Raw genomic sequence first — 11,719 nt, forward strand, 5'->3', positions numbered from 1 at the left:
ATACCAGTGTATTGTATAGGGGTCTACGGAAACATACCAGTGTATTGTATAGGGGTCTATATACCAGTGTATTGTATAGGGGTCTATATACCAGTGTATTGTATAGGGGTCTATGGAGACATACTAGTGTATTGTATAGGGGTCTATATACCAGTGTATTGTATAGGGGTCTATATACCAGTGTATTGTATAGGGGTCTATATACCAGTGTATTGTATAGGGGTCTATATACCAGTGTATTGTATAGGGGTCTATATACCAGTGTATTGTATAGGGGTCTATATACCAGTGTATTGTATAGGGGTCTATGGAGACATACCAGTGTATTGTATAGGGGTCTATGGATACATACCAGTGTATTGTATAGGGGTCTATGGAGACATACCAGTGTATTGTATAGGGGTCTATGGAGACATACCAGTGTATTGTATAGGGGTCTATGGAGACATACCAGTGTATTGTATAGGGAGGGGTCTATATACCAGTGTATTGTATAGGGGTCTATATACCAGTGTATTGTATAGGGGTCTATATACCAGTGTATTGTATAGGGGTCTATATACCAGTGTATTGTATAGGGGTCTATATACCAGTGTATTGTATAGGGGTCTATATACCAGTGTATTGTATAGGGGTCTATATACCAGTGTATTGTATAGGGGTCTATATACCACTGTATTGTATAGGGGTCTATATACCAGTGTATTGTATAGGGGTCTATATACCAGTGTATTGTATAGGGGTCTATATACCACTGTATTGTATAGGGGTCTATATACCAGTGTATTGTATAGGGGTCTATATACCACTGTATTGTATAGGGGTCTATATACCACTGTATTGTATAGGGGTCTATGGAGACATACCAGTGTATTGTATAGGGGTCTATATACCAGTGTATTGTATAGGGGTCTATATACCAGTGTATTGTATAGGGGTCTATATACCACTGTATTGTATAGGGGTCTATATACCAGTGTATTGTATAGGGGTCTATGGAGACATACCAGTGTATTGTATAGGGGTCTATGGAAACATACCAGTGTATTGTATAGGGGTCTATGGAGACATACCAGTGTATTGTATAGGGGTCTATGGAGACGTACCAGTGTATTGTATAGGGGTCTATATACCAGTGTATTGTATAGGGGTCTATATACCAGTGTATTGTATAGGGGTCTATATACCAGTGTATTGTATAGGGGTCTATATACCACTGTATTGTATAGGGGTCTATATACCAGTGTATTGTATAGGGGTCTATGGAGACATACCAGTGTATTGTATAGGGGTCTATATACCAGTGTATTGTATAGGGGTCTATATACCAGTGTATTGTATAGGGGTCTATATACCAGTGTATTGTATAGGGGTCTATATACCAGTGTATTGTATAGGGGTCTATATACCAGTGTATTGTATAGGGGTCTATATACCAGTGTATTGTATAGGGGTCTATATACCACTGTATTGTATAGGGGTCTATATACCAGTGTATTGTATAGGGGTCTATATACCAGTGTATTGTATAGGGGTCTATATACCACTGTATTGTATAGGGGTCTATATACCAGTGTATTGTATAGGGGTCTATATACCACTGTATTGTATAGGGGTCTATATACCACTGTATTGTATAGGGGTCTATGGAGACATACCAGTGTATTGTATAGGGGTCTATATACCAGTGTATTGTATAGGGGTCTATATACCAGTGTATTGTATAGGGGTCTATATACCACTGTATTGTATAGGGGTCTATATACCAGTGTATTGTATAGGGGTCTATGGAGACATACCAGTGTATTGTATAGGGGTCTATGGAAACATACCAGTGTATTGTATAGGGGTCTATGGAGACATACCAGTGTATTGTATAGGGGTCTATGGAGACGTACCAGTGTATTGTATAGGGGTCTATATACCAGTGTATTGTATAGGGGTCTATATACCAGTGTATTGTATAGGGGTCTATATACCAGTGTATTGTATAGGGGTCTATATACCACTGTATTGTATAGGGGTCTATATACCAGTGTATTGTATAGGGGTCTATGGAGACATACCAGTGTATTGTATAGGGGTCTATATACCAGTGTATTGTATAGGGGTCTATATACCAGTGTATTGTATAGGGGTCTATATACCAGTGTATTGTATAGGGGTCTATATACCAGTGTATTGTATAGGGGTCTATATACCAGTGTCAACATTCTGTTTGTTTTCATACGTTACTTTATTGCCTTTTCTTGTTGGCACAATAAAAGTGGCCATTGATTAAAATCACTATATTTTTTATCAGCTATGAGGGTTAAATGTGGTTACATTGTAACCGAATGGTTGCTGGATCAAATCCCTGAGCTGACAAGGTAAAAATCTGTCGCTCTGCTCCTTTAACAAGGCAGTTAACACACTGTTCCACGGTAGGCCGTCATTGTAAATAAGAATTTGTTCTATTTGCCTAGTTAAATAAAGGTACAAAATATAAAATTCTTATCTACAATGACGGCCAAACCCAGATGACGCTGTGCCAATTGGGAGATCTAATTCTCATCTACAACGACTGCCAAACCCAAATGACGCTGTGCCAATTGTGCTCCTGCCCTACGGGACTCCCAAACACAGCCTGGGATTGAACCGGGGTCTGTAGTGACACCTTAAGACCACTGCGCCACTCGGGAGCTTGATACTTAAGTGTATTTTTAAAACCAAACACTTTTACCAAAGTAGTAATTTACTGGGTGACTTTTACTTGAGTCATTTTCTCTGAAGGTATCTTTACTTCTACTCAAGTATGTCTATTGGATACTTTCCCCACCACTGCTCAGTATTCCCTTTCCCTAATAATACCAATGTTGTAAGACGGTCTTTTATTTTGAAGGTTTACCTCATTACCATACAGAGGGACGTCACCGTTCGTGCTGCTGGCAGAATAGCATTCCTACTGACGCTGCCGGACCACAACAGAGAAGAAGAAGAGGCGAAGCGAGAGGGATAAAACCGGTCCCTAAATCTTTATTCTCCCAGCAGGTGGCGTTTTTTCTGTTGTTGTTGTTGTATGGAGGTCAATGAGTGTTGAATTTGGTTAATGTCTTATTTGTTACGTGTGTTTTATTTGATCGAATAAAAGTTTCGTAATGACTTATTTTTATTTTGTGTAGTGACATAAGTAGGACACGTGCAATCCCGGCAACTCTGAGAGAAAAAAAAACGTTAAATCTGAGGTGTGCCTGGTCTTCAGTAGTTACCATAGTTACCACCTCACAAATTCATAAACCCCCGTTAAATCTGAGGTGTGCCTGCTCTTCAGTAGTTCCCACAAATTCATAAACCCCAGTGGCGATTTTAGCGTGGACATCTTGGTGTTGCAAACCATTTTTTTATGCATGCCTGCAAAGCCACTAAGCAATATATTAATTGGACTATAATGGTGACAACAAACTGCTCAAATCAAATCAAATTGTATTAGTCACATGAACCGAATACAACAGGTGTACTAGACCTCACAGTGAAATGATGACTACAACAGGTGTAGTAGACCTCACAGTGAAATGCTGACTACAACAGGTGTAGTAGACCTCACAGTGAAATGCTGACTACAACAGGTGTAGTAGACCTTACAGTGAAATGCTGAATACAACAGGTGTACTAGACCTCACAGTGAAATGATGAATACAACAGGTGTAGTAGACCTCACAGTGAAATGCTGACTACAACAGGTGTAGTAGACCTTACAGTGAAATGCTGAATACAACAGGTGTAGTAGACCTTACAGTGAAATGATGAATACAACAGGTGTAGTAGACCTTACAGTGAAATGCTGAATACAACAGGTGTAGTAGACCTCACAGTGAAATGATGAATACAACAGGTGTAGTAGACCTTACAGTGAAATGCTGAATACAACAGGTGTAGTAGACCTTACAGTGTACTGCTGAATACAACAGGTGTAGTAGACCTTACAGTGAAATGCTGAATACAACAGGTGTAGGTAGACCTTACAGTGAAATGCTGAATACAACAGGTGTAGTAGACCTCACAGTGAAATGCTGAATATAACAGGTGTAGTAGACCTCACAGTGAAATGCTGAATACAACAGGTGTAGTAGACCTTACAGTGAAATGCTGAATACAACAGGTGTAGTAGACCTTACAGTGAAATGCTGAATACAACAGGTGTAGTAGACCTTACAGTGAAATGCTGAATACAACAGGTGTAGTAGACCTTACAGTGAAATGCTGAATACAACAGGTGTAGTAGACCTTACAGTGAAATGCTGAATACAACAGGTGTAGTAGACCTCACAGTGAAATGCTGAATACAACAGGTGTAGTAGACCTCACAGTGAAATGCTGAATACAAATCAAATCAAATCAAATGTATTTATATAGCCCTTCTTACATCAGCTGATATCTCAAAGTGCTGTACAGAAACCCAGCCTAAAACCCCAAACAGCAAGCAATGCAGGTGTAGAAGCACGGTGGCTAGGAAAAACTCCCTAGAAAGGCCAAAACCTAGGAAGAAACCTAGAGAGGAACCAGGCTATGTGGGGTGGCCAGTCCTCTTCTGGCTGTGCCGGGTGGAGATTATAACAGAACATGGTCAAGATGTTCAAATGTTCATAAATTACCAGCATGGTCGAATAATAATAAGGCAGAACAGTTGAAGGAAACTGGAGCAGCAGCACGGCCAGGTGGACTGGTGACAGCAAGGAGTCATCATGTCAGGTAGTCCTGGGGCATGGTCCTAGGGCTCAGGTCCTCCGAGAGAGAGAAAGAGAGAATTAGAGAACGCACACTTAGATTCACACAGGACACCGAATAGGACAGGAGAAGTACTCCAGATATAACAAACTGACCCTAGCCCCCCGACACATAAACTACTGCAGCATAAATACTGGAGGCTGAGACAGGAGGGGTCAGGAGACACTGTGGCCCCATCCGAGGACACCCCCGGACAGGGCCAAACAGGAAGGATATAACCCCACCCACTTTGCCAAAGCACAGCCCCCACACCACTAGAGGGATATCTTCAACCACCAACTTACCATCCTGAGACAACAGGTGTAGTAGACCTCACAGTGAAATGCTGAATACAACAGGTGTAGTAGACCTTACAGTGAAATGCTGAATACAACAGGTGTAGTAGACCTCACAGTGAAATGCTGAATACAACAGGTGTAGTAGACCTCACAGTGAAATGCTGAATACAACAGGTGTAGTAGACCTCACAGTGAAATGCTGAATACAACAGGTGTAGTAGACCTTACAGTGAAATGCTGAATACAACAGGTATAGTAGACATCACAGTGAAATGCTGCATACAACAGGTGTAGTAGACCTCACAGTGAAATGCTGAATACAACAGGTGTAGTAGACTTTACAGTGAAATGCTGAATACAACAGGTGTAGTAGACCTCACAGTGAAATGCTGAATACAACAGGTGTAGTAGACCTCACAGTGAAATGCTGAATACAACAGGTGTAGTAGACTTTACAGTGAAATGCTGAATACAACAGGTGTAGTAGACCTCACAGTGAAATGCTGAATACAACAGGTGTAGTAGACCTTACAGTGAAATGCTGAATACAACAGGTGTAGTAGACATCACAGTGAAATGCTGAATGCAACAGGTGTAGTAGACCTCACAGTGAAATACTGAATACAACAGGTGTAGTAGACTTTACAGTGAAATGCTGAATACAACAGGTGTAGTAGACCTCACAGTGAAATGCTGAATACAACAGGTGTAGTAGACCTCACAGTGAAATGCTGAATACAACAGGTGTAGTAGACCTCACAGTGAAATGCTGAATACAACAGGTGTAGTAGACCTTACAGTGAAATGCTGAATACAACAGGTGTAGTAGACATCACAGTGAAATGCTGAATACAACAGGTGTAGTAGACCTCACAGTGAAATGCTGAATACAGCAGGTGTAGTAGACCTTACAGTGAAATGCTGAATACAGCAGGTGTAGTAGACTTTACAGTGAAATGCTGAATACAGCAGGTGTAGTAGACCTTACAGTGAAATGCTGAATACAACAGGTGTAGTAGACCTCACAGTGAAATGCTGAATACAACAGGTGTAGTAGACCTCACAGTGAAATGCTGAATACAACAGGTGTAGTAGACCTCACAGTGAAATGCTGAATACAACAGGTGTAGTAGACCTCACAGTGAAATGCTGAATACAACAGGTGTAGTAGACCTCACAGTGAAATGCTGAATACAACAGGTGTAGTAGACCTCACAGTGAAATGCTGAATACAACAGGTGTAGTAGACCTCACAGTGAAATGCTGAATACAACAGGTGTAGTAGACCTCACAGTGAAATGCTGAATACAACAGGTGTAGTAGACCTCACAGTGAAATGCTGAATACAACAGGTGTAGGAGACCTCACAGTGAAATGCTGAATACAACAGGTGTAGTAGACCTTACAGTGAAATGCTGAATACAACAGGTGTAGTAGACCTTACAGTGAAATGCTGAATACAACAGGTGTAGTAGACCTTACAGTGAAATGCTGAATACAACAGGTGTAGTAGACCTTACAGTGAAATGCTGACTACAACAGGTGTAGTAGACCTTACAGTGAAATGCTTACTTACGAGCCTCTAACCAACAATGCAGTTTCTCAAAAAATACAGATAAGAATAAGAGATAATAGTAACAAGTAATTAATGAGCAGCAGTAAAATAACAATAGCGAGACTATATACAAGGGGTTACCCATAGTCAATGTGCGGGGTCATCGGTTAGTTGAGGTAGGGTAGGTATGTACATGTAGGTAGAGTTATTAACGTGACTATGTACAGGGGGTACCGATACAGAGTCAATGTGGAGGCTATATACAGGGGGTACCAGTACAGAGTCAATGTGGAGGCTATATACAGGGGGTACTGGTACAGAGTCAATGTGGAGGCTATATACAGGGGGTACTGGTACAGAGTCAATGTGGAGGCTATATACAAGGGGTACTGGTACAGAGTCAATGTGGAGGCTATATACAGGGGGTACTGGTACAGAGTCAATGTGGAGACTATATACAGGGGGTACCGATACAGAGTCAATGTGGAGGCTATATACAGGGGGTACTGATACAGAGTCAATGTGGAGGCTATATACAGGGGGTACTGATACAGAGTCAATGTGGAGGTTATATACAGGGGGTACCGGTACAGAGTCAATGTGCCGGGGCACCGGTTAGTTGAGGTAGTATGTACATGTAGGTAGAGTTATTAACGTGACTATGCATAGATGACAACAGAGAGTAGCAGTGGTGTAAAGAGGGGGAGGGGCAATGCAAATAGGCTGGGTGGCCATTTGACTAGATGTTCAGGTACCTCTTGCTTTGTGGTAAAGAGGGGGAGGGGCAATGCAAATAGGCTGGGTAGCCATTTGACTAGATGTTCCGGTACCTCTTGCTTTGTGGTAAAGAGGGGGAGGGGCAATGCAAATAGGCTGGGTGGCCATTTGACTAGATGTTCAGGTACCTCTTGCTTTGCGGTAAAGAGGGGGAGGGGCTATGCAAATAGGCTGGGTGGCCATTTGACTAGATGTTCAGAAGTCTTATGAAAAATATATTTTTCTGAATTCAATCATTTTCTTTAAAAACGCAGACTTTTATACTAACAAGTGGTTGCCGTGGTGAATAATCCAATAGTAATTGGCATGACACGGCTCTCGGGAACTCATTAGGGGGCGGATCCCGAATGAAAATACTGGCAGATCAATAAAATGTCCCTGTAGATCTAATTAAATGTAGAGGATTGGAGGAATATAAGTTCATATCTAAGGGGCTTTTATATAATTATAATGCAGGGTTAATAATAATAATGATGATGATGATGGTTGAGGAACAGATCTGAACTCATTAAGAGGTGGCTGCTATCTTCAGTGTAATCATTAACTCAGAAGGTTAAACCCCCATAGGTTTTTCATTACAGTAGGTTGTTATAATACGTGCCTCCTGGGAATGTTAAAAAGTCCAAAAGTTAACAGGGCGGAGTTTGAATTTTGTCTCTCAGAAGTATTGAAAATCAACCAACGTCAGCCTTTAAATGCTTTCTTATCCAAATGTTGAAAGTGCGTGTGGGCTACGGAGAGAAACACCATGGTGCAGTTTGAGGTGTTAGGTTCTGAATTAACTTTATAACATTTAACACACGCTTATTAAAGCTCAAACCAAGATAATTCCCCCATTGGGTCAAACAGCTGCTCAAACCAAGATAATTCCCCCATTGGGTCAAACAGTTGCTCAAACCAAGATAATTCCCCCATTGGGTCAAACAGCTGCTCAAACCAAGATAATTCCCCCATTGGGTCAAACAGCTGCTCAAACCAAGATAATTCCCCCATTGGGTCAAACAGCTGCATCAGACAGAGAAGTGGCTCCACCAGTGGTTGTATATAAACCCCAATTTGGGCTGGAATCTCCTCCTTCTTATTACCACAGCAAGCAAGGTACTTGGAGTCAAACAGACAGGCCTGGAGGAGATCTTTAAGGTCAGGTTCCTCCCCAAGGTACTTGGAGTCAAACAGACAGGCCTGGATGAGATCTTTAAGGTCAGGTTCCTCCCCAAGGTACTTGGAGTCAAACAGACAGGATGAGATCTTTAAGGTCAGGGCCCTCCCCAAGGTACTTGGAGTCAAACAGACAGGCCTGGATGAGATCTTTACGGTCAGGGCCCTCCCCAAGGTACTAGGGGTCAAACAGACAGGCCTGGATGAGATCTTTAAGGTCAGGGCCCTCCCCAAGGTACTAGGAGTCAAACAGACAGGATGAGACCTGGCTTAACCTGACCTGACCTGGCCTGACCTAACCTGGCCTGACCTGGCCTGGCCTAATCTGACCTGGCCTAACCCGGCCTGACCTAACCTGGCCTGACCTAACCTCACCTAACCTGACCTAACCTCACCTCACCTAACCTGGCCTGACCTGACCTGGCCTGGCCTGGCCTGGCCTGGCCTAACCTGGCCTGACATAACCTAACCTGGCCTGACATAACCTAACCTGGCCTGACATAACCTAACCTGGCCTGACCTAACCTGGCCTGACCTAACCTGACCTGGCCTGACCTGACCTTACCTGACCTAACCTGACCTGACCTGGCCTGACCTAACCTGACCTGGCCTAACCTGGCCTGGCCTGACCTAACCTGGCCTGGCCTGGCCTAACCTGGCCTGACCTAACCTAACTTGGCCTGACCTGGCCTGACCTAACCTGACCTGGCCTGACCTAACCTGACCTGGCCTGGCCTAACCTGACCTGGCCTGACCTGACCTGACATGGCCTGGCCTGGCCTGACCTAACCTGACCTGACCTGATACCCATTACCTTCTGGTGTAGAAACCAGACTACGGCCTCCTAATACAGATACCCATTACCTTCTGGTGTAGACCCTCCACTATATACCTTCCTCCTACAGATATCCATTACCTTCTGGTGTAGACCCTCCACTATATACCTTCCTCCTATACCCATTACCTTCTGGTGTAGAGCCTCTACTATATACCTTCCTCCTATAACCATTACCTTCTGGTGTAGACCCTCCACTATATACCTTCCTCCTATAACCATTACCTTCTGGTGTAGACCCTCCACTATATACCTTCCTCCTATAACCATTACCTTCTGGTGTAGACCCTCCACTATATACCTTCCTCCTACAGATACCCATTACCTTCTAGTGTAGACCCTCCACTATATACCTTCCTCCTACAGATACCCATTACCTTCTGGTGTAGATCCTCCACTATATACCCTCCTCCTACAGATATCCATTACCTTCTGGTGTAGACCCTCCACTATATACCTTCCTCCTACAGATACCCATTACCTTCTGGTGTGGACCCTCCACTATATACCTTCCTCCTATAACCATTACCTTCTGGGTTAGAAACCAGACTACGGCCTCCTCCTACAGATACTCATTACCTTCTGGTGTAAACCCTCCACTATATACCTTCCTCCTGCAGATACCCATTACCTTCTGGTGTAGAAACCAGACTACGGCCTCCTCCTGCAGATACCCATTACCTTCTGGTGTAGAAACCAGACTACGGCCTCCTCCTGCAGATACCCATTACCTTCTGGGTTAGAAACCAGACTACGGCCTCCTCCTACAGATACCCATTACCTTCTGGGTTAGAAACCAGACTACAGCCTCCTCCTACCGATACCCATTACCTTCTGGGTTAGAAACCAGACTACGGCCTCCTCCTGCAGATACCCATTACCTTCTGGGTTAGAAACCAGACTACGGCCTCCTCCTACAGATACCCATTACCTTCTGGGTTAGAAACCAGACTACGGCCTCCTCCTACAGATACCCATTACCTTCTGGGTTAGAAACCAGACTACGGCCTCCTCCTACCGATACCCATTACCTTCTGGGTTAGAAACCAGACTACGGCCTCCTCATGTCTCTAACTGATAATTAACGATATTTAAAGTTTAGAAATCCGAACCCGTCAGAGGCCATGTGGTAGAGAGTGATGCGGGCGCTGGAGATGGGGGTGTGAGCAGGTGGGTCTGGGCAGGGTGATGCGGGCGCTGGAGATGGGGGTGTGAGCAGGTGGGTCTGGGCAGGGTGATGCGGGCGCTGGAGATGGGGGTGTGAGCAGGTGGGTCTGGGCAGGGTGATACGGGCGTTGGAGATGGGGGTGTGAGCAGGTGGGTCTGGGCAGGGTGATGCGGGCGCTGGAGATGGGGGTGTGAGCAGGTGGGTCTGGGCAGGGTGATGTGGGCGCTGGAGATGGGGGTGTGAGCAGGTGGGTCTGGGCTGGGTGATGTGGGCGTTGGAGATGGGGGTGTGAGCAGGTGGGTCTGGGCAGGGTGATGCGGGCGCTGGAGATGGGGGTGTGAGCAGGTGGGTCTGGGCAGGGTGATGTGGGCGCTGGAGATGGGGGTGTGAGCAGTTGGGTCTGGGTAGGGTGATGTGGGCGCTGGAGATGGGGGTGTGAGCAGGTGGGTCTGGGCAGGGTGATGTGGGCGTTGGAGATGGGGGTGTGAGCAGGTGGGTCTGGGCAGGGTGATGCGGGCGCTGGAGATGGGGGTGTGAGCAGGTGGGTCTGGGCAGGGAGATGCGGGCGCTGGAGATGGGGGTGTGAGCAGGTGGGTCTGGGCAGGGTGATGCGGGCGCTGGAGATGGGGGTGTGAGCAGGTGGGTCTGGGCAGGGTGATGCGGGCGTTGGAGATGGGGGTGTGAGCAGGTGGGTCTGGGCAGGGTGATGTGGTTGTTGGAGATGGGGGTGTGAGCAGGTGGGTCTGGGCAGGGTGATGTGGGTGTTGGGGTGTGAGCAGGTGGGTCTGGGCAGGGTGATGTGGGCGTTGGAGATGGGGGTGTGAGCAGGTGGATCTGGGCAGGGTGATGTGGGCGTTGGAGATGGGGGTGTGAGCAGGTGGGTCTGGGCAGGGTGATGCGGGCGCTGGAGATGGGGGTGTGAGCAGGTGGGTCTGGGCAGGGTGATGCGGGCGCTGGAGATGGGGGTGTGAGCAGGTGGGTCTGGGCAGGGTGATGCGGGCGTTGGAGATGGGGGTGTGAGCAGGTGGGTCTGGGCAGGGTGATGTGGGCGTTGGAGATGGGGGTGTGAGCAGGTGGGTCTGGGCAGGGTGATGTGGGTGTTGGGGTGTGAGCAGGTGGGTCTGGGCAGGGTGATGTGGGCGTTGGAGATGCGGGTGTGAGCAGGTGGATCTGGGCAGGGTGAT

Source organism: Oncorhynchus clarkii, chromosome 12, assembly GCF_045791955.1.
Source record: "Oncorhynchus clarkii lewisi isolate Uvic-CL-2024 chromosome 12, UVic_Ocla_1.0, whole genome shotgun sequence".
Lineage (NCBI taxonomy): Eukaryota > Metazoa > Chordata > Actinopteri > Salmoniformes > Salmonidae > Oncorhynchus > Oncorhynchus clarkii.